The sequence below is a fragment of the Chrysemys picta genome, unplaced genomic scaffold (genome assembly GCF_011386835.1).
Source record: "Chrysemys picta bellii isolate R12L10 unplaced genomic scaffold, ASM1138683v2 scaf327, whole genome shotgun sequence".
Lineage (NCBI taxonomy): Eukaryota > Metazoa > Chordata > Testudines > Emydidae > Chrysemys > Chrysemys picta.
In genome coordinates, this window is record NW_027053034.1 from 4,102 (window position 1) to 31,554 (window position 27,453).

General features: G+C 53.1%; 1 long non-coding RNA gene across 1 annotated transcript; it reads left to right on the forward strand.

Annotated features, from left to right (window-relative positions):
- Positions 1-5,812: 5,812 nt before the first annotated feature.
- LOC135978587 (uncharacterized) lies at positions 5,813-15,429 on the forward strand. Its single transcript, XR_010595981.1, has 3 exons — positions 5,813-6,012; positions 7,182-7,295; positions 15,275-15,429. It is a non-coding gene; the product is annotated as an uncharacterized LOC135978587 (long non-coding RNA).
- The last annotated feature ends 12,024 nt before the right edge of the window (positions 15,430-27,453 follow it).

The window sequence follows — 27,453 nt, forward strand, 5'->3', positions numbered from 1 at the left end:
AGGAGCCAGTACTGGGCAACGCTGTGGCCCATAAAAACCCAGAAAAGGTATCGACCGTAACATGGAGGTGTTTAAGGGAGCCAAATTCAGAAAAAAAGGTAATATCGGTTTGCCAAATTTGGAGGGAAGACAGACCGCGAGGGTTCACCCCTAACGGGAGGGATGGTGGGAGGACATGCTGTTGACAACTGGGGCAAGATGCCACAACAGCGCGGGTGGTGGCTAACGGGAGCCGGAATTGACGGGATAGAGCACGGGCAGATTGGTGGAAGAAGTCATGGGAGATACGAGCCTGGGCAAAAGAGTCGGGGACGTGGACCGAGCCAACCAACTGATCAACAAGCGTATTACCTTCAGCAAGGCCGTCAGTGATACCGGAATGGCTACGGATATGCATTATAAAATAAGGACAGGAACGAGCATCGAGAAGATGCCAAAGCTGAAGGAGGGCTTGCCAAAGCTCAGGGTTAGACACATGTTTAAGAACTGACCGCTCCAGACGGCAAGTCACTGCATAAAGGGAATCACTTATAATATTAAGAGGCACATTAGACCATTTAACTAAGGCACGGATGATGGCACGAAATTCCAATACCTGGAGAGACCCATTAGCCACAACCGTCTCATGACGCCAGGTACCAGCGTCGCGCCATAAAAGACCGGCACGAGCCGCTCTACCACTAGCATCAGTGAAGACAGTAAGGCCCTGAACCAGGGAGGGACGTTGCATGAGCACCTTCTCTAATGGGATTGTGACAGAGAGGAGACGATGAGAAGGGTAATGATGAGTGACTTGACCTGTATAACCAGATAATGCTGCAGCAAAACCAAAATCATTAGCAAGAGCATGAGCATACAACGTAACATTAAACGGTATATAAAGAACATCAGGTTCTGAACCAGTGATAGCAATCACACGGGCGCGGGCTATGACAATGAGGGATGCGATGGCTTTTACACAAGTAGTGACGGTTTTGATGGGTTGAGAGGACGGGAAGATCCATTCAAGACCAATTAACGGATCTGGTAACTGAGGGATCCACTGAAACAGCAACGCCACCAGAGACGCATCCCTTGAGAGAATTGCTAGTGAAATAGGAGAATCGGGATGAACACGGCCAGAATACCGATGCGCGAGCTTATCCGCGATCACTTGCAGGGCGGCATGGTGTTCGGGTAGCAATACGCGGGGCTCATCCGGACTACGGCCACCTTTTAATAAACGTAGTAGCGGAGCGAGATCAGCATTAGAAATGCCGCAGAGGCCACGGACCCACTGCAGGTCACCGACAAGCTGCTGGATGTCATGTAAGTTACGCACGGTAAAGTCAATGGTTAGTTTCTGTGGCCGTACAATAGAGTCAGTGATATGCATGCCCAGATAAAAATATGGCACTTGCCGTTGTACTTTATCAGGGGCGATAACAAGACCAGCAGAGCACAAAGCGGCAGTGATCTCAAGGATAGCCGCATAACAATCGAGAGCGGCCCTGGCGAAAAGAAGGTCATCCATATAGTGATAGATTACCCATTGAGGATGTGCAACACGGAGTGGTTTGATCGCCCAGGCAACATATAGTTGACAGATGGTGGGTGAGTTTTTCATCCCTTGTGGTAACACAGTCCATTGATAGCGCTGAGTAGGCTCAGCTTTATTGATAGAAGGAAAGGAGAAGGCAAACTTTTCCCTGTCTGCAACATGAAGCGGAATTGTAAAGAAGCAGTCTTTTAGATCTATGACAAGTAAGGGCCAGTTATGCGGGAGCATTGTAGGGGTAGGCACAGGGCCGGCTTTAGGAAGGGCGGGGCCCAATTCGAACATTTTTAGTGGGGCCCCGGCAGGGATGACTAACAAAAAAAATAATGTAAAAAAAAGCTTTTCATTTCTTCCATGTATTATTTACTTTCCATAACTATATAAATAATAAAATTATATATTCTGTACATTGCATCATATATGCTGTTGATCGGTTATTAATGAGCTCCGTTTCACGTGTGTGGGTCCCCGCCACTCCCTGGGGGTGTGCTAGGGTGACCAGATGTCCTGATTTTATAGGGACAGTCCTGATTTTGGGGTCTTTTTCTTATAGGATCCTATTATCCCCCACCCCCTGTCCCGATTTTTCACACTTGCTGTCTGGTCACCCTAGTGGTGTGCACATGTGTGGGTCCCAGCTGCTCCCTGCCCCCCTCATTGAAGCAGGTGTGCAGGGTTACTGCCCTGGGAACTGCAGGGCACCAGTGGACATGGGGCTGGCTGGAGGCAGGGCAGGGGCTCACTGGAGGTAGGGTCTGGCTGCAGGCAGGGCAAGGGGTGCGGGGCTGGCTGGAGACAGGTGTGTGTGGGGCTGGCTGGCTTTGGGCAGGGTCGCAGGGGGGTGCGGCAGGGGTTGCCTGGAGACAGGGCAGGGGGTGCGGCAGAGGCTGGCTGTGGGCAGGGGGTGCAGGGCTGGCTGCAGGCAGGGCAGGGGGGGCGGGGCTGGTGCGGGCAGAACAGGGGGGGCGGGGCTGGAGGTAGGACAGGGGTGCAGCAGGGGCTGGCTGCGGGCAGGGCAGGGGGTGCGGGCTGGTGCGGGGACGGGGTGCAGCAGAGGCAGCTGGAGCCCCGGCCCTTTAAATAGCCCCCGAGCCCCCCACTATCCCAGGGCTCTGGGGGCTATTTAAAGGGCCCAGGGCTCCCCTGCTTCTACCGCCCCGGCTCTTTAAATAGCCGCGGGAGCTCTGGGGAAGCAGCGGGGCTCCAGTGGCTATTTAAAGGGCCGGGTTGGTAGAGGCAGCGGGACCCCCGGACTTTTTAAATAGCCCCCAGAGCCCCGCAGCCCTACCCCAGGGCTCCAGCAGTGGGGGTCTGGTGGCAACTTAAAGGGCCTGGGGCTCCGGCCCCTGCTGGGAGCCCTAGGTCCTTTAAATTGCCCCCTGGGGAAGCCGAGCCACCCTGGTACAGCGCACCGGCTCTTGCCAGTACACCGTACCAGGGCTTGGGCCCGGGGCCCGATTCAGGGGAATTGGTTGAATTGGCCTAAAGCCGGGCCTGGTGGGGGTATGGCCACAGCGCCGCAGGGAGGGGAACCCTGAGATGTGGGGGCTGGGTGGGTACTGGGAGTTCCTCCTGAAGGGACGGGGGTTGGCCAAGGTCACTCAGCCCCGGGGTGTGGGAGGGGGACTTGCTGAGGGCACTCAGAGCCCCAGGAAGTGGGGGGGGCTGAGGGGAGGGACTGGCCAGGGGCACTCAGAGCTCTGGGGGGGCTGTCCGGGGGGGCACTCACAGCCCCAGGAGGTGGGTGGGGGAGGGGCGCACAGGATTTCAGGAATTCTCTGGCAGTGAAGAGCTGCTGGCGTCAGGGAGGAGCCAGCCGTGACAATCCCCACTTGGGATCCCTGGCTGGGCTAGTGGCTATGGGGGCCCGTGGCCAAGCTGCAGTGGAAGGTGACCTGAAGGAAATGCCTCGGCCTCCAGCTAGGAAGGGCCTGGCCCAGCAATGACCCACCGCGCAGTGTCCCAGCTCCCTGCCCCACACCTGCGGGGCACGGCCCCTCCTCTGTAGGGAGGTTGGCATGTACCTTAGTGCTGCTTCCTCCATCCCCAAAGGCCTCTCCCAGCCAGTCTCTGGCAACCCCTGCCGTTCAGTACGCACATTACCCTGCTGTGACATACCGGGGGGGGGGAACCCCACGGGGATGGGGGGGCTGTCACACAGCTGGGCAATTTAACCCGGCTGGGCAGGAGTGACTGTCTCCCTGGAGCTGGGGTCTCTGCTCCTCTGAGTCTCAGCCCAGGTGTCTCTCTGCCCTTCCCCCCAGTCATCCCCGGGCGAGGTGGGAGAGCCCCACGTTGCGTTCCAGCCCCGCATTCATACCCACAAGTGCTGGTGGGTTCCAATCCCAGCTGAACACGCCCACCCGGCCCTAGTGCGGAGCAGAAGGGCCCAGAGCTGCCCACAGACCCTCTGGCTCTCCGAGCCAGCTCTTACCCATCACTGCAGCATGTCTGGCCCAGGCTGAATGCTGCTGCTCTGTTCAGAGAGGCTGGCACTTCTCGCTCCTGCCCTACGAGGGGCAGGTGCTGCTACCGACTGCTCCCCCTAACCCCCGCCCTGCTGCGCTCTGGGGATGCTGCCCTGCTGTGGAGCTCTCAGGTGTCTTGAACTGGAATTTGTTTGGAGAGAAACTGCTAAGAAGCCCTATCAGCCCTGAGCAGAGAATACCTGGGAGCCTGCCTGGGTCGGGCGGGTCTGGTACAGCCTCCCCCCAGATAAGGCTCTTCCCTGGACCTGCCACTCATTGGAATCTGGAATGATTCCCTCCGAGGTAACACCCGGGGCAGTCAGGGCAGGGCAGGGTACGGCCTGCTCCCCTGGAGTGTTAAGGCTTTCAGGAGTCAGAGGTGCCAGCGGAGCAGGTTGTACGTTAAAGCAGTGAAGGCAGTTGGGGGGCAGAGGAATTGGGTGCTTTGCCATTGCACTTGATCAGCTCAATTTGAAAATTCTTTCAAAGGAAATCCAGATGTATACATCTGACTGGGGTACATGTACACACATACACACGCACACTCACATGTGCACACACTCATGTGCACATACACGTACACGCATACATACACACATGTACACATACACATATGTACAGATGTACACATACACGCACACACGCTGTCCCTGGAGCGCCCCAGGATGCGACTGACGGGGTGGCTGGCTATTATGGAGGCAGAAGGGGGTTGGGAGAAAATAATCAAGAAGAACTTTTGCTGAAAATGCAAACCTAAGCTGGAAATCTGTGCAGGGCTGGGTCAGCGAAAATGATCTTTTGAGCTGTTCTTATTAACCGTGGTCCTGTACTTCCTGGTTTGCGTCGGACCCAGGCAGGAGACTGGGCTGCTCTCAGCTGTAGAAGCCATTGGAATGAGCCAGGTTGGAATGAGCCAGGCCCTCAGAGCCTTCTGCCACCAATCGCCCCAGCAGTCACTGATCCACACCAAACCACGTCCTTCCAGTCAGGCAGTTTCATATGCACACGTCAAACCCTTGGTTTGCCACTCAGACACCACGGTGATGGGCACAGTAAGGCCCGAGAGACGCTAAACAGGCAGACAGACAAGGAAATAGTGGCCCTGCCTACAGGTGTGTGTGTGGTGCAAATGGATGAACACCAGTTGCTGGCTGAAGGCACAACCTTAATTCCCACATCTCCTGTCTGTCAGCTATCGTTCGCTTGGCAGCCTGAGATCCGATTTCTAACGCAGCGTTTTGCTCTGGCCTATTGTGGTTCTCATGTCCGGGGGCGCCTTGGCCCCTGGTATCAGGAGCGGTGCTAAGGAGGCTGCTTTTCAAAGGTCCTTAAGTAGGGTTGCCAACTTTCTACTTGCACAAAACCAAACGCCCTTGATCCAACCCCTTTCATGCCCTTCTCTACGGCCCCACCCCCACTCACTCCAGCCCAGCCCACCTCTCTCAGTCGCTCGCTCTCACACCCTCACTCACTTTCACTGGGCTGGAGCTGGGGGTTGGAGTGCAGCGAGGGGTGAGGGCTCCAGTGGGGATGCGGGCTTTGGGATTGGGCTGGAGATTAGGGGGTTGGAGTGCCAGAGGGGGATCCGGGCTGGGGCAGAGGGTTGGGGTGCAGAGTCTGGGAGGGAGTTTGGGTGCGGGAGGGGGCTCAGGGCTGGGGTAGGGAATTGGGGTGGGGGTGTGGGGTCTGGGAGGGATTAGGGTACAGGAGGGGGTTCCGACCTGGGGCAGGGGGTTGGGGTGCCGGGTGTGAAGTCTGGGAGGGAATTTGGGAGTGGGAGGGGGTTCCGACCTGGGGCAGGGTTTCTGGGTGCGAGCTCCGGCCAGGCGGCGCTTACCTCAGCCAGCTCCTGGTCAATGGCACACCGGTGCTAATGCAGGCTCCTGACCCCTGGTCTCCCTCCGCTGGCAGGCTCTGAGCAAGGCCTGCCCAGAGAACATGGATGACGAGCTCTCGATCCTGCTGACAGCACCCCCCAGCACAGACAAACTCCAGCACATCTTGGAGGTGAGCGGAATGGGGAGGGGCAGCAGGGGTTTTACCTGAGCCCTGGGGACTCCTAGAAAGAAGAGACTGGAAAATCCATGTTTCTATTGGATCCTTCCGAGTATGCATTGGTGATATAAACTCACTGGGTGACCTTGGGGTAACTCACTTCCCCCTTACGGCATCAGTCTTCTCCACTATCAAATCTACACTTGGGAAGAAGGACAGAAGCCCCGACAATCACCTTCACCTCTGGGTGTCTGGTCCTGGGAGCCGAAACCAACTGGACTATCTGCCCCATCTCCTAAACTGCCCTGTCTTTCCCTCCTAGGGCCTTGTCCTTAGTGCTCAGCCTGGCCCCTTCCCAGCTTGTCCCTGACCTTTAAAGGACGCTCCAAGCCCCTCCCATGCCTGCTTCCCTTGGGGTCTCTCTCCTGGCTGAGCACAGGCTGCCCTTCTATCTCTCAGCAGGCCTGGGTCCTAGTCACAGGCTGCATCTTGTCACGTGACCCCCACACTTCTTCCCTTCGCCCTAGGGAGCAGCATCACCTAGGCTAGGTGCAGTTGAGCTCCAACCCCTTTCCTGGCCATCTCACCCAGGGACAGGTTGAAACTGGAAACCTGTGGGTAACAGTAACTGGTTGCTCCCAAAGGTGCTGAAGACACAATGGAAGAGGAAATCCTTTGGCCTGGATTGAAATTATTCCAACTGAAAGTGAATGAGAGAAAATAGGTCCAGAGTTCTCTTCCTAGCAGCAGAAAATGTAGCGATTGATAGAGGTTCAGGTCAGAAAGGACCATTATGTGCATCTAGTCGCCCCTCCTGTATAACTCAGGGCTAGAATGTGACCAAGTGGTTCCTTCAGCCAACCATAGCATGGGACTGAGCCAGAGCACGTCTTTTGGAACGACATCCACACGCAGGAGAGCCAGCTGGCTACCAGAAAATCTCTCTTCTGCAGTGACGTGGGGTTAAGGGACACGGGGGAAAAGACATGGCGGCTGTGACTAAACTTAGAGCAGCAAGACCAGGAAAACCAGGGTTAGGTCCCAGGCCTGGCTATCAGATCTGCTGTTTTCTATTCCTGGCTTTGGGACCATGAGCGAGTCTCTGCACCGCTGGGTGCCTCGGTTTCCCCAGCTATCAAATGGAGCTAATCAAGGTTTTGTTTGTTCTCCCCATTTTACAGGGTGGGAAACCGAGACACAGTTGGGACCTGTCTACACTACAGGTCTGTCGTGCGTTTGTAATCTGCTGACCCCCACATGTTGTTCAGAGCCTATGGATAACACAGCTCCTAAAGGTACGTTTGTTCTGTGCTTATCCCCTATGTACCTGCAGGGCTGGACAGCATTTCTCACTGTGATGTGGGGAGCAGGTCCTGGGTACTAAGGGTCTGAAGAAGCTCTCAAGGACTAATTTTTTAAAATAATTGTTATCAATGAATTGGGAGAAAACATACAATCACTGCGGATAAGATTGGGGGGGTGTCAAAATACAGGCAGAGTGGTAATTCCTGATGGCGAGAGGGCAGTGATATACAGCGATCTGGCTCATTCGGCCAGCTGGACCCATTCAAAGAAAACAAGTTTGAGCAGAGCCCAATGCAAGGTCCTATACGTGGCAACAAGGCACGCTGGCCACACCTCCAGAATGGGGACGTGTATCCAAGAAAGCAGTGACTCTGAAAAGGATTTAGGGGCCAGAGTGGAGAAGCCACTCAACATGAGCTCCCAGTGTGATGCTGTGGTGAACAGGGCTAAAGCCATCATTAGACGTAGGAGCAGAGCTGTGAGTAGGATAGGGAGGTGACACAGCAGCAGTGAGACTGCTATTGGAATACTGCCTCCAGTCTTGGTGTCCTCCTTTGAAAAAGATGGTCCTAGAAATTGGAGCTGGGGCAGCAAAGAGCCATCAAATGTTCTGAGGGCTGGAGAAAAATGCCTTCTAGTGAGCTATTGAAAGAGCTTAACCTGTTTAGCTTATCAAAAGAAGATTGAAGGGGACTTCATTGAAGTGTTGAAGTGCCTTAATGGAGAGAAAATACTGGGTATTAAAGGGCTCTCTAGTCTAGCAGAGAAAGGCAGAACAAGACCCAATGGCTGGAAGGTGAAAAGAGACAAATTCCTATGACAAATAAGGCACAAAGATTCAACACCGAGGATGATTGACCACAGGAAGAAGCTACCATGGAAAGTGGTGGATTCTGCATCTCTTGATGCCATTAATAAAGACTAGATGCCTTTCCGGAATGTGTTTGCCCCAAAAGTAGCTATTGTGGTAGACAGGAGGCCTGTGATATGCAAGGGGTCAGATTAGACGCTCTAACTGTCTCTTCCGGCCATAAAGTCTACTCATTTCTGAGAAACCGAGTGTAGCATTGGGAGCAGCCTCTGATGTTTTACTGTCTAGCCGGCTTGCTTCCTAGAATGAACACTCATTGACCGGGGTGATCCACAGGGAGTAGCTCAAACCTCCAAAGGGTCTGGCCTGTGGCAGGACATTAACACTGCAGGGGAGGGGTGGGTGTGGCAGTGACATCACAAACGCCTTTTGCAGGACTTCAGCCTATTGGCCAAAGGTGCAGGGGAGGTGGTGACCTCACAGAGGGATGCTGACATCAGCCAGGCAGGACAGAGGCGCAGGGCCAGGGAAACCTCAGAGACCCCTTTGTCTTTGCTTCAGCAAGTCTCCTTCTCGAGGTCTCTCTTTGAGGTCTGAGAGAGTATTTGGGTTCACGTACGTGAGCACCAGGAGGAACCTCTTTTGAGTTTTCTCCTTTCTTTTTCCTGATTTCACTAGAAAACTGACGTCCCTGTTTAGAAGGTAAGAGCCTCCGAGAGGTTTGGAACCTGTTCAGTCTGATGCATCTGGCGCCAGCTGAATTTATGGCATGGAAAACACTAGCTTAAGGTGGCCGAATTTTATTCCCCACCTGGGATTTTGTCCCTTAGAATCACTGGGGACATTAGGGTTTGTTCTTTTTCTTTTACCTTTTCCTCCATCCCTCCCTCCTTTCTCTTCATCTCTTACTTCTTTTGTCCTTTCCCCGTTCCTCTCCCACCACCAGGTGGGGGGTGTGTGTCTTGGGGGGTGCTCTACAACTCCCATTGTGGGAGGTCCACCGAAAAATGTGGCGTTGAAATAGTGCTCAGACAGTGATCCCCAGCGGTGACCTGGGCCATCCTTTGGGCTCTCTGGTGAGAACCCTCATCCTCCCGCCCCTCGGTCGCTACCCTGATTGGCTGAGCAGGGGGTTATTGACAGGGAGGAGACTCAGGTCCCTGTTGTTTTCTTTTAAGACCAAGTAAATAGTCATAACCAGTCATATGTTCGACAAATTTTGCTGCTTCTCTGCAGTTCATTATTTTCTCTACCATTCCAGTTCTCCTAAAATACTTGCTGAATAATTACTATGAACTCTTGCTGGTCTGGAACTCACTTGAGAACACTTTATTCAGGTCATTCAATGTCTGAAATTCTAGATCCGATGGTTAGTTTGAAAATCAGGGCTCTTGGGTCCTATTCCCAACTCTGCCACGGACTGGCTGTGTGACCTAAGACAAGTCAATTCTCCTTTCTCAGCCTTAGCTTCTCCCTCTTTCAAGTAGGGATAACAATCCGCTCCTACCTACCTCCCGACAGGTGGAGGATGGGGATCTATTGGAGAGTGTCACTAGGAGCAGTGCATAAGATGAGGTGTCCTATCACGTTTACGCAGATCAGATTAGGACATAATAGAATGGCTGAAATAGTCTATTTTATTTGTATTTTATTATGTTGCAATTGTTAAGAGCAGCAACTACTTAGCTCAGACTGAAACATCTTATCTAATTTTTGAGATCTAAGTGTCTCCTCTTTGTGTGCGACGAGACAAACACGTACTCCTGTTCTTTTTGTGACACAGAAGATGCTTTTGTTTTGCAACAAAATATTTTTGCAAAGAATTTTCATGCCACTTGATATGATTTCAAGAAACAAACTGGTTTAGTTTGAATGGGATTTTCGGACAGAAACGGTTTCAATGAAATTTCCCCACCATCTCGATTTCTGGGCTCTATCCCTGTCTTTGGGGGGGTTGCTGTCTGTTAGAACAGGAGTCTGATTTGGATAGGGATAGAGACCTCTTTAATGTTTTTAATGAAGTAAATACTAATGGGAATTGTGTGATCATGGGAGACTTTAACTTCCCAGATATAGACTGGAGTACAAGTGCTAGTAATATAATAGGGCTCAGATTTTCCTAGATGTGATAGCTGATGGATTCCTTCACCAAGTAGTTGAAGAACCAACAAGAGGGGATGCCATTTTAGATTTGGTGTGGGTAGTGAGGATCTCTTAGAAGAAATGGTTGTAGGGGACAGCCTTGGTTTGAGCGATCATGAGCTAATTCAGTTTAAACTAAATGGAAGGGTAAACCAAAATAGATCTGTGACTAGGGTTTTTTTTTTCAAAAGGGCTAACTTAAAAAAATTAAGGAAATTAGATAGGGAAGTGGATTGGACTGAAGAACTTGTGGATCTAAAGGTGGAGAAGGCCTGGAATTACTTCAAGTCAAAGTTGCAGAAACTATCAGAAGCCTGCATCCCAAGAAAGGGGGGGAAATTCATAGGCAGGAGTTGTAGACCAAGTTGGATGAGCAAGCATCTCAGAGAGATGATTAAGAAAAAGCAGAAAGCCTACAAGGTGTGGAAGATGGGAGTGATCAGCAAGGAAAGCTACCTTACTGAGGTCAGAAAATGTAGGGACAAAGTGAGAAAGGCCAAAAGCCATGTAGAGTTGGACCTTGCAAAGGGAATTCAAACCAATAGTAAAAGGTGTAAAAGGTTCTATAGCCATATAAATAAGAAGAAAACAAAGAAAGAAGTGGGACTGCGAAACACTGAGGATGGAGTGGAGGTTAAGGATAATCTAGGCATGGCCCAATATCTAAACAAATACTTTGCCTCAGTCTTTAAGAGGCTAATGAGGAGCTTAGACATAATGGTAGGATGACAAATGGGAATGAGGATATGGAGGTAGATATTACCACATCTGAGTTAGAAGCCAAACTCGAACAGTTTAATGGGACTAAATCGGGGGTCCCAGATAATCTTCATCCAAGAATATTAAAGGAACTGGCATATGAAATTGCAAGCCCATTAGCAAAAAATGTTAATGAATCAGTAAACTCAGGGGTTGTTCCGTATGACTGGAGAATTGCTAACATAGTTCCTAGCTTTAAGAAAGGGGGAAAAAGTGATCCGGGTAACTACAGGCCTGTTAGTTTGACATCTGTAGTATGCAAGGTCTCAGAAAATGTTTTGAAGGAGAAAGTAGTTAAGGACATTGAGGTCAATGGTAATTGGGACAAAATACAACATGGCTTTACAAAAGGTAGAGCGTGCCAAACCAACCTGATCTCCTTCTTTGAGAAGGTCACAGATTTTTTAGACAAAGGAAATGCAGTGGATCTAATTTACCTCGATTTCAGTAAGGCATTTGATACGGTTCCACATGGGGAATTATTAGCTAAATTGGAAAAGATGAGGATCAATATGAAAATTGAAAGGTGGATAAGGAATTGGTTAAAGGGGAGACTACAACGGGTCGTACTGAAAGGTGAACTGTCAGGCTGGAGGGAGGTTACTAGTGGAGTTCTTATATTATGGGAACAAGTAAATAACTTTTCCTTATTCACTTTCTTCACATCACTCATGATTTCATATACCTCTATCATATCCCCCCATAGTCTCCTCTTTTCCAAGCTGAAAAGTCCTAGCCTCTTTAATCTCTCCTCATATGGGACCCCTTCCAAACCTCTAATCATTTTAATTACCCTTCTCTGAACCTTTTCTAATGCCAGTATGTCTTTTTTGAGATGAGGAGACCACATCTGTACACAGTATTCAAGATGTGGGTGTACCATGGATTTATATAAGGGCAATAAGATATTCTCCGTCTTATTCTCTATCCCCTTTTTAATGATTCCTAACATCCTGTTTGCTTTTTTGACTGCCACTGCACACTGCGTGGAAGTCTTCAGAGAACTATCCACGATGACTCCAAGATCTTTTTCCTGATCCGTTGTAGCTAAATTAGCCCCCATCATATTGTATGTATAGTTGGGGTTATTTTTCCCAATGTGCATTACTTTACGTTGTCCACATTAAATTTCATTTGCCATTTTGTTGCCCAATCACTTCGTTTTGGGAGATCTTTTTGAAGTTCTTCACAGTCTGCTTTGGTCTTAACTATCTTGAGCAGTTTAGTATCATCTGCAAACTTTGCCGCCTCACTTTTTACCCCTTTCTCCAGATCATTTATGACTAAGTTGAATAGCATTGGTCCTAGGACTGACCCTTGGGGAACACCACTAGTTACCCCTCTCCATTCTGAAAATTTACCATTTATTCCTACCCTTTGTTCCCTGTCTTTTAACCAGTTCTCAATCCATGAAAGGATCTTCCCTCTTATCCCATGACAACTTAATTTACATAAGACCCTTTGGTGAGGGACCTTGTCAAAGGCTTTCTGGAAATCTAAGTACACTATGTCCACTGGATCCCCCTTGTCCACATGTTTGTTGACCCCCTCAAAGAACTCTAATAGATTAGTAAGACATGATTTCCCTTTACCTAAACTATGTTGACTTTTGCCCAACAATTTATGTTCTTCTATGTGTCTGACAATTTTATTCTTTACAATTGTTTCAACTAATTTGCCCGGTACTGACATTAGACTTACTGGTCTGTAATTGCCGGGATCACCAATAGTGCCCTTTTTAAATATTGGTGTTACATTAGCTATCTTCCAGTCATGGATACAGAAGCTGATTTAAAGGACAGGTTACAAACCATAATTAGTAGTTCCGCAATTTCACATCTGAGTTCTTTCAGAACTCTTGGGTGAATGCCATCTGGTCCCAGTGACTTATCAGTTAATTCCAAAACCTCCTCCAGTAACACCGCAATCTGTGACAATTCGTGAGATTTGTCAGCTACAAATGCTGGCTGAGGTTTGGGAATGGCTGGAAGGTGAAAAGAGACAAATTCCTATGACAAATAAGGCACAAATATTCAACAGCGAGGATGACTGACCACAGGAAGAAGCTACCAAGGAAAGTGGTGGATTCTCCGTCTCTTGATGTCATTTAATAAAGACTAGATGCCTTTCTGGAATGTGTTTACCCCAAAAGTAGCTATTGTGGTAGACAGGAGGCCTGTGATATGCAGGGGGTCAAATTAGATGCTCTAACTGTCTCTTCTGGCCATAAAGTCTACTCATTTCTGAGAAACCGAGTGTAGTATTGGGAGCAGCATCTGATGTTTAACTGTCTAGCCGGCTTGCTTCCTAGAATGAACACTCATTGAGTGGGGTGATCCACAGAGAGTAGCTCAAACCTCCAAAGGGTCTGGCCTGCGGCAGGACATTAGCACTGCAGGGGAGAGGTGGGTGTGGCAGTGACATCACAAAGGCCTTTTCCAGGACCTCAGCCTATTGGTCAAAGGTGCTGGGGAGGTGGTGACCTCACAGAGAGATGCTGACATCAGCCAGGCAGGACAGGGGCGCAGGGCCAGGGAAACCTCAGAGTCCCCTGTAGCTTTCCTTCAGCAAGTCTCCTTCTCGAGGTCTCTCTTTGAGGACTGAGAGAGTATTAGGGGTCACGTACATGAGCGCCAGGAGGAACCTCTTTTGAGTTTTCTCCTTCTTTTTCCTGATTTTACTAGAAAACAGACGTCCCTGTTTAGAAGGTAAGAGCCTCCGAGAGGTTTGGAACCTGTTCAGTCTGATGCATCTGGCGCCAGCTGAATTTATGGCATGGAAAACACTATTCCCCACCCCACCTGGGATTTTGTCCCTTAGAATCACTGGGGACATTAGGGTTTGTCCTTTTTGTTTTACCTTTTCCTCCATCCCTCCCTCCTTTCCCTTCATCTCTTACGTCTTCTGTCCTTTCCTCTGTTCCCCTCCCACCACCAGGAGGACTCTGTGTGTGTGTCGTGGGGAGTGCTCTGCAATGGGAACAGGGACAATTCTCCAACTTTGGGCAGGCGAGAGCCTGGGTGAGATAAGGGGCGTTAAAGCCCTTTGTAAAGGAGAAAGGGGAGTTTCATGGTGTTGAGCACCAAGGAATTCTAAACTTTGCTAAAACATCTAGTCTGCAGAAACCAGAAATGGTTGGGGCCACATTGTAACCATTGTCTTTTTTAAAGCCCATTGAGGGATGTGAGTCCCACCCTTTTAGGTATCTGGGGTGCTGGGAGAAGAGAAGAGGTGCCTGTCTCCATTTTATGGCCTCAACAAACTAAGTGCTGTGCCCCAGTTCTCGTCAGAGATCCCTGAAAAAGAACGTCTTCCCATCCATTAACATACCTGGAAAGATACTGGAACTCCTTATTAAACAATCAGTTTGTCAGCACCTACAGGACAATTTGGTTCTTAGGACTAGTGAGCATGGACTTGTCAAGAACAAATCATTCCAAACCAATCCTAGCTCCTTCTTTGGCAGGGTTACGGGCCTAGTGGAGGTGGGTAAACAGTAGATGTGATCCATCTTGGTGTTAATAAGGACATTCTCACAAACAAACTAGGGAGATGTGGTCTAGATGCAATTAGTATAATATGTGTGCACAGATGGTTGAAAGCCCGTACTCCAACAGCCCAGAACCAAACACTCCTCCTCCTGGGCAGTGCGCTCCGACCTCTAATGGTCAGATGCTGCTTAGCACTGTCAGAGCAGCTTTTGCTGGGGGATTCTCCCAGCACTTTCCAATAGTGGGAAAGTATGAAATCCCCATTTGACTGCTGGGGACAGAGCCTAGAGTGGGGAGCAACTTGCCCAAAGTCCCACAGGTCAATAGGAAACCAGCAATGGAACCCAGGAGTCCTGACTCCCAGTTCCCTGCTCCAGTCACTCCAGCGGAGCACACTCCCTCTCAAAGCAGGGGGACCGGACATGAAGGCCTGGTTGTAATTGACAGCTATGGGAGGGAGTGTGCAGCAGTGGTTAGTGAAGGGGCCTGGAAATAAGGACTGCTGGGTCCCATCCCTGGCTCTGACACTTGGTGTGACCCTGAGCCAGTAGCTTCCCCACCCCAGGCCTGTTTCCCATCAGTAGGGTTGGGGTAGCAGCCCCTACAGACCAGGGGGGTTGGGAGGCTCCAGGAAGGTGTGTAAAGTGCCGGGATGTCAGGATCCCGGAGGTGCTGTCACCCCCGCATTAGGCCAGTGTTCTGCACCCCCTGCTGCTGGCCGAGTTTCTCTGTCCCTTGGCAATAAGATAGACTCTTGTTTTCACAGCCAGTCGATCGGCCAGTGCTATCACCCTGCCTGCTGGCTGGGCAGGGTAACTCCTCAGGTCACCACCACCCTCTCCAGCCTGCCTTGGCTTTGGGGAGTGAGGAGGAGGGCGAGGGACGATACTGAACATCCTCCATCCATCGCTCCGTCAGCAGAGCAAGTGAGTGGCATTAGGGTTCCCCGTTGGTGTCCCCTGTCTGTCTGGGGAGAGGCAGAAAGAGGGGGAAAGAATCTCTCCCAAAGGAGATTGGATTTGCAAACCGCCCCCAGGAGCCCCTCGCTCTCAGACCGGGGAGAGGCTTCTCCAGAGCCGTCTCCGGTGTGTTTGGAAAGGTCCCAGCAATGGGGCTCCCAACGCTTCCCTTCTGGGAGACCGTTCCCCAGGCTGAGCGTCTCTGAGCTGGGCCAGACCCTGTGAGCTGCTGAGCATGGAAATCAATGGGAAAGGCGGGGGTCCTGGCCTTGCTCTGCCTCGGGACTTTGACCTGGGGAATGGTTTCCCAGGAGAAGTCCAGACTCCTGGGTTCTGTTCCTTCTCTAGCCTGGGGGGGGAGTGTGGCCTGGGACGGCAGGAGGGAGCTGCTTGTCCAAAGTGACTGAGCCCAGTGATGGAAAAGGAGGAGACTCCCCGGGCATTGCAGCCCCAGAGGTGACGAGGGGGAACGCTGGGAGCAGATCATGCAATGAACTCCTGCCAGTGCGTGTAGATTGCATTACATGCACCCCTGTGGGGGGAGGAGGAGCTGCTCTGGCTGGGGCAGGGATGGGGAGGGACCAAACAGGCTGGTTAGTGAGAGGCTGCCTTGACCCCAGACTCACGCCCGCTCCCCGCTCACGCCCGCTCCCCGCTCGGTTCCAGGGTGGCCAGGCTCCTGAGGATGTTCAGGAAGAAGGCTCTGCAGGTGGCCCCAGAGCCTGAGGGAAGCAGCTGCCATCTTCCCCGGGAGCAGAGCGGCCCCTCCGTCCCCACTGGCAGGGAAGGAGCTCCCGGCCAGGCCAGGAGGTGGAAGTGCCCAGTCTTCTGGCGGAGAAAACCCGCTCCCAGCGCAGGCGCCGAGGTGGGAGAGGCCAGGTCGAAATGGAGCTGGGCCAGGCTGCGGCTGGGCAGGCAGGACCCAGCGCAGGAGGGGAGCCGGGCAGAGTGACTCTGGGACATGTTGTGTGGGCAGCAGCAGCCCCAGGAGCCCAGCCCTGATTCCCAGCAGGAGGCATCGCCCGGCCCCATCAGTGAGGACCTTCCAGCCTCCCCAGGGCAGGAGGTGGAGGATCCCTGTCCCACCACCAGCAGCTCGGCCCGCTCCCCATGGGACAGCAGCAGTGCCTGGGACTCGGGCAGCAGCGAGGCCGATGGGCACCGCAGCTTTGTTCCAGGTGAGGAGTCAGGCTGGGCTCAGGGAGCGGTGAGGGCGGGGCTGTGAACACCCTGGGCCCAGGCCCTCGATCAGTGCTATGGGGGCGGATCCCCAGCCCAGGGGTCTGGCCTGAGCCACGTGAACCCCACTGACACTAGATGCTGCCACTTTGGTCCTCGGTGCTCCAGTTGGGAGGAGGCACCTCCCAGGGAGTCCAGGACAGCGTGGGGGGGTCTCTTTGCTATGGGCTCCTGAAGGAGTTGGGGACTGAAGGCATCACTGAGACGGGGGAGTGTGGGGCCCGATCTGCCCTGGGTCCCGGAGGTGGGAAGGGGACACATTGCCCCAGCGTGCCCCTGTCCTTCCCCCGAGTGGCAGCAGGTGTCACCCTGTCCCCTTCTCTCCCTGGTGCAGGGACCGCCAGGGACTCAGGGGACGAGGAGGAGGAATGGGTGGACGTGGCCACAGAGGAGGCTGCTCTCAGTAACAGCCGAGAGCAGCTCCAAGACGGAGAAAAGGTACAAACGTTCCCCAGCTGTGCTGGAACCGAGACTGTCCTGCCTCTTCCCAGCACCTGACCCCCTGCAGAGGGTCTTGTCCCTGATGATCCACCAGCCCTAATGGGGACCTTTCTCCTCCATGATCTGGGACCCCAGAGGTGGGGGTGTCTGTCACACACCAGACGGGTCTCCTCCCCCCACAGGCACTGTCCCAGTTCCTGACCCTGCTTGTGGTGGAGTGGTGGGTGATTTGGACAATGGGCGGGTCCCCACTATCCCCCATTCAGGCCTGAGTCCTGCAGCTGCTGTGTGGGGGCAGGGAGGTCCCTGGCTAACTGGCTCTCTCTCCCCTAACCCCACTCCTGGTGGGTGCAGGAGGAGGCCCAGCAGCTCGTGTTCCTGCACGCCATCCAACCCGCGTCTCGCTGAACAGCAGAGAGGGCAGGACACACTGGAGCCACACTGCTGCAAGGCAGCTGTGGCGGAGAGGATTGTGGTGAGTGAGACACGGTGCCCAGCAGCTGGAGGAAAGACAGAGACATGGGAGGGGCAGGGGTCTCCTCAGGCCAATGGATGGGGGATGGCTGGTGCTGGAGGGGCAGCTGAGGGCAGGGATTGCTGGGGCTGAAGACTGGGGAGAAGAGACGGGAGAAATTCGGAGAGTGGTCACTATTGGGCAGGAATCGGAGGAGCGGGGGGCAGGTGGGGGGATCCTGCTGGCTATGTGGGGCCCTGGCTGTGTAATCTCCTCACTGGGAAGTGTCAGTGAGGCCTGAATCTCACACGCTCCTTTGTCTCCTTTGGGTCTCACAGGAGCTCATTGAGGAGCTGCCTGATAACTCTCCACCCGGCGCCGTCCTCGCCAACTCCCTGATTGCTGTGGGCAACCTCAGGTACCGAGACCCTCCGGCACGGTTCCCCTAACCCCAGTGCTGCTCAGGCCCAGGGCTGGGAGTCACTGCCCCTCCCACTCCCAGGTCACCGCCCAAAGGTGGCTCCTCTGGCAGAGGTGCGGGGAAGGTTCACTCTCTCCTGGCTGGGCTGTTCTTTTCACTCCAGTAACATTGCAACGGCTTTGGGGAGAGACTCACACCCAGGATCAGATACAGGAGGGGCAGCGGGGTGCAGGGAACAGGGGCTATTCCTGCCCTGCCACTGTCTGTGTGAGAAACCTTGGCCTTGTCATTCCCTGGCTCGGTGCCTCAGTTTCCCTTCTTGCCAGCCTGTGCCTATTTCCCTGCAGTTTCACCTGCGTGTTGGTGCCAGTCCCATCCCCGTACTGCACAGTCTAATACCGGCTCCTCTCTCTTGCCAGCACCATGACACCTGCCCTGGAGCCAGAGCTGGAGACCCACCTCCTCCGAGCTGCCCTGCACGCCGTCTTCACCCTGGGCATGGAGAAGGACACCGCCCAAGTGCAGGTAGATCATGCTAAAGTCATGGATTGAAGAGCCAGCTGTCATCCTGCCATGAGTCCTTGCTAATTGCCTGCAGTGGGATGTGAAGGAGAGAGGCCAGGATATGTGTTTGGGGGTCTCACCAGTGCTTCCCAGAGACCCGTCTTCCCATCCTGTGGCACGTTTAGCCCCAGTTTCCCTAACTCTGACCCATGGCTCTCCCTTGCTTTCAGGATCTGCCTAGGGTCTTGCCAGACCTCCTGGACGCCATGCTGGGGAACCTGCTGGCAGAGTCCCCAGACACCGACAGGCTCCAGTACATCTTGGAGGTGAGCCCGATGAGAGGAGTGGGGGCAATTTTACCTTCACTCTTAGATCCATTTTCCAGTCTGTCCTCCTAGCCGGGCCCCCAGTGGGCATCCTTGGTCAGGGCAGTCAGTGCAATTCCTCCTTTCCCCACAGCACATTAACTACTGGATCGTGTCCAGGGTGCCGCGAGAGAGAGCCAGGGCCGTTAAGAGCAGCACGGCCCTGCTCAGATTCACCATCACCCTCCCTGAGTTTGACATAAGTGACCTCTGACCCCAGCTTCCTGACTCCAGGCGTAGGTGATCTGGCTCTGACGGGCTGTAGGATCTGCTGCTGCAGGGGCTGTGGGTTAGGAGTGTTCCTCTTGGGGAGGCAGAGTCAGAGCAGAGAGTGAGCCTGGCTTGAGTCAAGTTCTTCTTGTCCTAGTTAAGTGATGACTCTGGGCTTTTAAGGGGACTGTGCTCCAGGTTCATGCCTCCCTGTCATCCTGGAGCAGCTGGGGAAGCAAGTCCTCATGGAGGGCCCTGTCCACAGCCCTGTGCTCCAGGTTTCCTTGGGGGCAGAGGAAATTAAGGGTCTGGCTCTAGCTCCTATCCTCTAGCATCTCCTGCAGAGGGGCTGAGGGGAAGGAGAGTCTTGGCCCGGGGGGGACTGGGAGCCGACAGGAAAATGCTGATGGAGTCCCCTCTCCCTCTCCCGTCCATTAGAACTCAGCGGAATTCCCCAGGATGGGTCACCACATGGCACAGCTGGCTCTGTCCGTCAGTAACCCAGCTAAGGACATCAGCCGGCAGGCCAGGGAGGGGGTTTACCGGCTCTACCAGCTGCTGCTGCACCAGAGGGGTAAGGAACCCAGCTGGGAAATGGCACCCGCTAGAAGAGTGAGACTGGGACCCCAGCCAATTTCTCTCAGACTGACCCCGGCTGGAGGATGAGTCTCTCTATCTCTTTCTGTGTTCCACACCACGCCCTGCAATTCTGTTGGGCCGGGCACGCAGCGAGGACTCTGCCCACTGTGCAGCCACCAATGGGATTGGAAGGACACAAGCCCTGCAACCAGAAGGACAAATGTGTGTGTCTCTCTCCCTGTCACCTACTCCCTCCTGGGGGAAACCCAGCAGCTGATGGGGGACAAGGTGAGCAGCTGCATTAGACTCAGGAGATTGGGGCGGGGCCCAGGCCTCATTCCCATCCTGTGGCCATTCGCTGGCCTGGCACAAGGAGCCTTGTGGGGAATGAAAGGGAGAGCAGGTGCTCCTGGGAAGGGAGATGAATTCACCTCCATGAGCAGGAGCGAGCCAGCTTGTCCCCGGACCAGCTCCACCCAGCTCTTTAGCCAGGCTAATTAATGACAAGCTTTGCCTCATCCCAGACTTACGTTCTTAGGACAGGGTGCTATCGCTCTTGGGAAGGGCAGGAGAGTCCCCCAAGTGCCCTCTGCGAGACTCTCCTGTCCCACAGGGCCGCACCCAATTCCTAGTGGTCTGGTGTCTGTGTCACCCAAGCCACCACCCAGAGTTGCTCCCATCACTGGCAGCCTGGGAGGCCAAGGACTGACGGGTGATGGCGTCTGACCAGGCAGGGCTGAGGCACATGGGCAGGGGACGCTTGTCCTGCTGCTGGCAAGGCTGGACCCGTTCTGGAGAGAACAGGAGGATTCAGTCAGCAGTAGGGTTACCATGTCTAATAAATAAAAAAAGAGGACCCTCCACGGGCCCTGGCCCTGCCCATTTCCCCACTCCCTAACCCCGCCCCAACTCCGCCCCTTCCCCGCCCTAACTCAGCCCCCTCCTCCCTCCCACTCCCAGCCATGGGGAAAGGGCTGCCCCAGCGCTACCGGCTTCACGGTTTGCCGGGCAGCCCCCAGACCCTGCGCCCCCGGCCGGCACTTCCCCAGCGCAACTGCAGCCCGGGAAGGGAAGTGCCTGGCCCATGGCTCGGGGTCCGGAGGCGGGGGGGCTGCCCGAAGCCAGTAGCGCTGGCTCGGGCAGCTCGGCTCTTAAAGTCTGAGAGGGGAGGAGCGGAGCAGCTCAGCTGGAGCCCGGGAAGGGAAGTGCCTGGCCAGCGGCTGGGGGTCCGGAGGCAGGGGGGGCTGCCCGAAGCCGGTAGCGCTGGCTCGGGCAGCTCGGCTCTTAAAGTCTGAGAGGGGAGGAGCGGAGCAGAGCAGCCGCGGGAGGGGAAGTGCCCGGCCGGCATTTTCCCGGACATGTTTGGCTTTTCGGCAATTCCCCCCGGACGGGCGTTTGATTGCCGAAAAGCAGGACATGTCCGGGAAAAACCGGACGTATGGTAACCCTAGTCAGCAGGGGCTGCCGATCCGTCCCATTCACCAGGGCTGCCATCCTGCGGCTTCAGCATTAGTGGCTGGGGTGACTTGGGGAAAGGTCTCAACCTCCCCACATCCCACTTCACTGCTGCCAGAATCCCTCCTGCCCCCCCCCCCCGCTACAGTTCCCTCCCTACCCAACCTGGGTGGGGCTGGAGGAGAGGGGTCTGAGAACTTGAGCTGTGGATTGGAGATGGAACAGCTGTCAGGGGCACTGAGGGGGAAGTGGCAGGAGCTCCCCATAAAAGGAGGGGGGTTGCCACTGGAGGTCACTAGGAAGGACAACAAGACTCCATCCTGGGGGTCAGGAGGGGGAATCCATCCCTCAGAGGTGGGCAGGGGCTGGGTGGAAATGCTGCTGGTTCCAGGGGCCGTTAATCCCCCCTGATTCCTCGGAGGCGTCTGAGTCTCAGACAGGTTCTCGTTCCCTTGCAGCATGAGGACGTCACGGCCAATGTGATGCGCCACCTCCGCATCATGCGGCACTTTCGCCAGGTGCCTGAGGCGCTGCATGGCCTGTGCCTCTGAGGCCACCAGCAACTCCCGCTCCCTGCTGCAGGTACTGCTCTCACTCTCTGTAAATTGGGAGCTAGTGGAAGGGGAAATGGAGCCCCCTGGCACTCACAGAAACCCTCTCCCCTCTCTGTGGAGCAGGGTCCTTTCCTCTGCCCCCAACTTCCTTCATCTGGGACAGGAGCGCTTTCCCTCTCACCCATTCCCCTCCCCTCTTTCCTTGATCTACCCCCATCCCATTCCCCCTGCGCCCGGGCAGAGCTCTGCCTGCCCCATATGGTGCAGAAAGGCCTGTGATATGCAGGGGGTCAGATTAGATGCTCTAACGGTCTCTTCTGCCCATAAAGTCTACTCATTTCTGAGAAACCAAGTGTAGCATTGGGAGCAGCCTCTGCTGTTTTACTGTCTAGCCGGCTTGCTTCCTAGAATGAACACTCATTGAGCGGGGTGATCCACAGAGAGGAGCTCAAACCTCCAAAGGGTCTGGCCTGCGGCAGGACATTAACACTGCAGGGGAGGGGTGGGTGTGACAGTGACATCACAAAGGCCTTTTGCAGGACCTGAGCCTATTGGTCAAAGGTGCAGGGGAGGTGGTGACCTCACAGAGAGATGCTGACATCAGCCAGGCAGGACAGGGGCACAGGGCCAGGGAAACCTCTGAGTCCCCTGTAGCTTTCCATCAGCAAGTCTTCTTCTCGAGGTCTCTTTTTGAGGACTGAGAGAGTATTAGGGGTCACGTACGTGAGCGCCAGGAGGAACCTCTTTTGAGTTTTCTCCTTTCTTTTTCCTGATTTCACTAGAAAACTGACGTCCCTGTTTAGAAGGTCAGAGCCTCCGAGAGGTTTGGAACCTGTTCAGTCTGATCCATCTGTTCCACAAGTTCTTCAGTCCAATCCACTTCCCTAACTAATTTCCTTAATTTTTTAAAGTTAGCCCTTTTGAAAAAAAAAACCCTAGTCACAGATCTATTTTTGTTTACCCTACCATTTAGTTTAAACTGAATTAGCTCATGATCGCTCAAACCAAGGCTGTCCCCTACAACCATTTCTTCTAAGAGATCCTCACTACTCACCAAAACCAAATCTAAAATGGCATCCCCTCTTGTTGGTTCAACAACTACTTGGTGAAGGAATCCATCAGCTATCACATCTAGGAAAATCTGAGCCCTATTATAGTACTAGCACTTGTCCTCCAGTCTATATCTGGGAAGTTAAAGTCTCCCATGATCACACAATTCCCATTAGTATTTACTTCATTAAAAACATTGAAGAGGTCTCTATCCCTATCCAAATCAGACTCTTGTTCTAACAGACAGCAACCCCCCCCCCCCCCCCCGAAAGGCAGAGATAGAGCCCAGGAATCGAGATGGTGGGGAAATTTCATTGAAACCGTTTCTGACCGAAAATCCGATTCAAACTAAACCAGTTTGTTTCTTGAAATCATAACAAGTGGCAATGAAAATTCTTTGTCACAATGTGTTAACTTGTCTCGTGGCACTCAAAGAGGAGACACTTAGATCTCAAAAATTAGATAAGATGCTTCAGTCTGAGCTGAGTAGTTGCTGCTCTTAACAATTGCAAAATAATACAATACAAATAAAATAAACTATTTCAGCCATTCTATTATGTCCTAATCTGATCTGAGTAAACATGATAGGACACCTCATCTTATGCACTGCTCCTAGTGACACTCTCCAATAGACCCAGCAGTCCTTATTTCCAGGTCCCTTCACTAACCACTGCTGCACACTCCCTCCCACAGCTGGCAATTACAACCAGGCCCTCATGTCCGGTCCCCCTGCTTTGAGAGGGAGTGTGCTCCGCTGGAGTGATTGGAGCAGGGAACTGGGAGTCAGGACTCCTGGGTTCCATTGCTGGTTTCCTATTGACCTGTGGGACTTGGGGTAAGTTGCTGCCCCCTCTAGGCTCTGTCCCCAGCAGTCTAATGGGGATTTCATACTTTCCCACTATTGGAAAGTGCTGGGAGAATCCCCCAGCAAAAGCTGCTCTGACAGTGCTAAGCAGCATCTGTTTGCTTGTGAGAATGTCCTATGGGACTGTGTCAAAAGCCTTATTAACACCAAGATAGATCACATCTACTGTTTACCCACCTCCACTAGACCCCCTAACCCTGCCAAAGAAGGAGCTAGGATTGGTCTGGAATGATTTGTTCTTGACAAGTCCATGCTCACTAGTCCTAAGAACCAAATTGTCCTGCAGGTGCTGACAAACTGATTGTTTAATAAGCAGAGGCTGCTCCCAATGCTACACTCAGTTTCTCAGAAATGAGTAGAATTTATGGGCAGCAGAGACCGTTAGAGCATCTAATCTGACCCCCTATCACAGGCCTCCTGTCTACCACAATAGCTGCTTTGGGGGCAAACACATTCCGGAAAGGCATCTAGTCTTTATTAAATGACATCAAGAGATGCAGAATCCACCACTTTCCATGGTAGCTTCTTCCTGTGGTCAATCATCCTCGCTGTTGAATATTTGTGCCTTATTTGTTATAGGAATTTGTCTCTTTTCGCCTTCCAGCCATTGGGTCTTGTTCTGCCTTTCTCTCCTAGACTAGAGAGCCCTTTAATACCCAGTATTTTCTCTCCATTAAGGCACTTCAACACTTCAATGAAGTCCTCTTCAATCTTCTTTTGATAAGCTAAACAGGTTGAGCTCTTTCAATAGCTCACTAGAAGGCATTTTTCTCCAGCCCTCAGAACATTTCATGGCTCTTTGCTGCCCCAGCTCCAATTTCTAGGACCATCTTTTTCAAAGGAGGACACCAAGACTGGAGGCAGTATTCCAATAGCAGTCTCACTGCTGCTGTGTCACCTCCCTATCCTACTCACGGCTCTGCTCCTACGTCTAATGATGGCTTTAGCCCTGTTCACCACAGCATCACACTGGGAGCTCATGTTGAGTGGCTTCTCCACTCTGGCCCCTAAATCCTTTTCAGAGTCACTGCTTTCCTGGATACACGTCCCCATTCTGGAGGTGTGGCCGGCGTGCCTTGTGGCTACGTATAGGACCTTGCATTGGGCTCTGCTCAAACTTGTTTTCTTTGAATGGGTCCAGCTGGCCAAATGAGCCAGATCGCTCTGTATCACTGCCCTCTCGCCATCAGGAATTACCACTCTGCCTGTATTTTGTCACCCCCCAATCTTATCCGCAGTGATTGTATGTTTTCTCCCAATTCATTGATAACAATTATTTTAAAAAATTAGTCCTTGAGAGCTTCTTCAGACCCTTAGTACCCAGGACCTGCTCCCCACAGCACAGTGAGAAATGCTGTCCAGCCCTGCTGGTACATACGGGATAAGCAGAAAACAAACACACTTTAGGAACTGTGTTGTCCATAGGCTCTGAACAACATGTGGGGGTCAGCAGATTACAAATGCACGACAGACCTGTAGTGTAGACAGGTCCCAACTGTGTCTCGGTTTCCCACCCTGCTCTAAGTTTAGTCACAGCCGCCATGTCTTTTCCGCCATGTCCCTTAACCCCACGTTACTGCAGAAGAGAGATTTTCTGGTAGCCAGCTGGCTCTCCTGCATGTGGATTTCATTCCAAAAGACGTGCTCTGGCTCAGTGCCATGCTATGGTTGGCTGAAGGAACCACTTGGTCACATTCTAGGCCCTGAGTTGTACAGGAGGGGCGACTAGATGCACATAATGGTCCTTTCTGACCTGAACCTCTATCAATCGCTACATTTTCTGCTGCTAGGAAGAGAACTCTGGACCTATTTTCTCTCATTCACTTTCAGTCGGAATAATTTCAATCCAGGCCAAAGGATTTCCTCTTCCATTGTGTCTTCAGCACCTTTGCGAGCAAAGAGTTACTGTTACCCACAGGTTACCAGTTTCAACCTGTCCCTGGGTGAGATGGCCAGGAAAGGGGTTGGAGCTCAACTGCACCTGGCCCAGGTGATGCAGCTCCCTAGGGTGAAGGGAATAAGTGTGGGGGTCACGTGACAAGACGCAGCCTGTGACTAGGACCCAGGCCTGCTGAGAGATAGAAGGGCAGCCTGTGCTCAGCCAGGAGAGAGACCCCAAGGGAAGCAGGCATGGGAGGGGCTTGGAGCGTCCTTTAAAGGTCAGGGACAAGCTGGGAAGGGGCCAGGCTGAGCACTAAGGGCAAGGCCCTAGGAGGGAAAGACAGGGCAGTTTAGGAGATGGGGCAGACAGTCCAGTTGGTTTCGGCTCCCAGGACCAGACACCCAGAGGTGAAGGTGATTGTCGGGGCTTCTGTCCTTCTTCCCCAGTGTAGATTTGATAGTGGAGAAGACTGATGCCGTAAGGGGGAAGTGAGTTACCCCAAGGTCACCCAGTGAGTTTGTATCACAAATGCATACTCAGAAGGATCCAATAGAAACATGGATTTTCCAGTCTCTTCTTTCTAGGAGTCCCCAGGGCTAAGGTAAAACCCCTGCTGCCCCTCCCCATTCTGCTCACCTCCAAGATGTGCTGGAGTTTGTCTGTGCTGAGGGGTGCTGTCAGCAGGATCGAGAGCTCGTCATCCATGTTCTCTGGGCAGGCCTTGCTCAGAGCCTGCCAGCGGAGGGAGACCAGGGGTCAGGATTATGGAACCTGGGGTGACACCTGCCAGGATGACAGCAGGCTCTGTAGTCCTTGCCCAGAGCAGCTCTCTGCAGAGAGTCTGGTGCACAGCAGTGTAGGGAACAGCCAAGCTGCTAGGGATGGGAGCTGGGCTTCCTGGCAGAGTCCAGCACCCAAAGCCCAGCATCTGCAAGGAAGGGATTCCCCACAGAGGGGCAACATCATCTCCCACACACAGGGAGTCTCCCCCTGACACTTGATTCATCCTATGGCCTGTTCCCATCTCTGCCCACCACACTCCCAACTCAGCAGCTCCAGCTACCGAAGGGAGCACGAAGCAGAGGCCTTCCTGCTCCTGGGACAGAGGAGTAGGTTGATGATCTACCTGGATGTGAGCGTTGGCCTTCCCCATGCCCAGGGTCTAGACTCCATTCAGAGCAGTGCACAGGAACTGCGATTCCTATTCTGGATCTAGTGGCAGCTTCAGTTTGCTGGCAGGAGACTGTACATGAGACCTTGCAGTTGCGGGGGTGACACAGGCACTAACATGTGCATGGGAGTTTGAGCAACAGGGCAGAGGCCTGTGTGGGGCAAGGAGGGCAGGGATTTGGGAAGCAAGAGCAGAGGATCAAACCCTTTCTTAATGTGGGTCGGGATGATCCCCATTTCAAAGATAGAGAAAGTGAGGCACCAGGTGGGAGAGTGACCTGGCCAGGATCACGTTATAGCTCAGTGGCAGGACTGCAAACAACCCATTCCCTGATCTACTCACTGGACGCTGCTGCCCCTCCTGTATAACCCCTCCAGCCATCCTCGCCCACAGGCCATCCCCACCACTCTCCAATACCAGGCTGTTTCCACAATGGAAGCAGGCTTGTAACAGAGTTCACTCACCGATAGGTGCCCCTTCCTTCAAGGCCTGGGGTCACAGATTTCTTGGGCTAGCACGCCCGCCAGCAGGTTTCTGGCTGGCCAGGCGACCATCTTTTAGTCCCACTCCTTCCTGGGTCTCGCTCATCCCAAACGAAAAGTCAAAAAATGTCTGTAACTGAAACAAGATCCTCTGTCCCTTGGGGGCTTTTCCTCAGCCTGACTTTGGCTCGGCCTGCCCTTGCTGGCCTTGGTAGCCCTTCCTATGGCCCTGTACATCCCCTTCCTTAGAGACCATGGGAGAACCAGTCCTACCCTGCATTCTAGGTTCTGCCCCAAGGCCCTGTACCCAACAG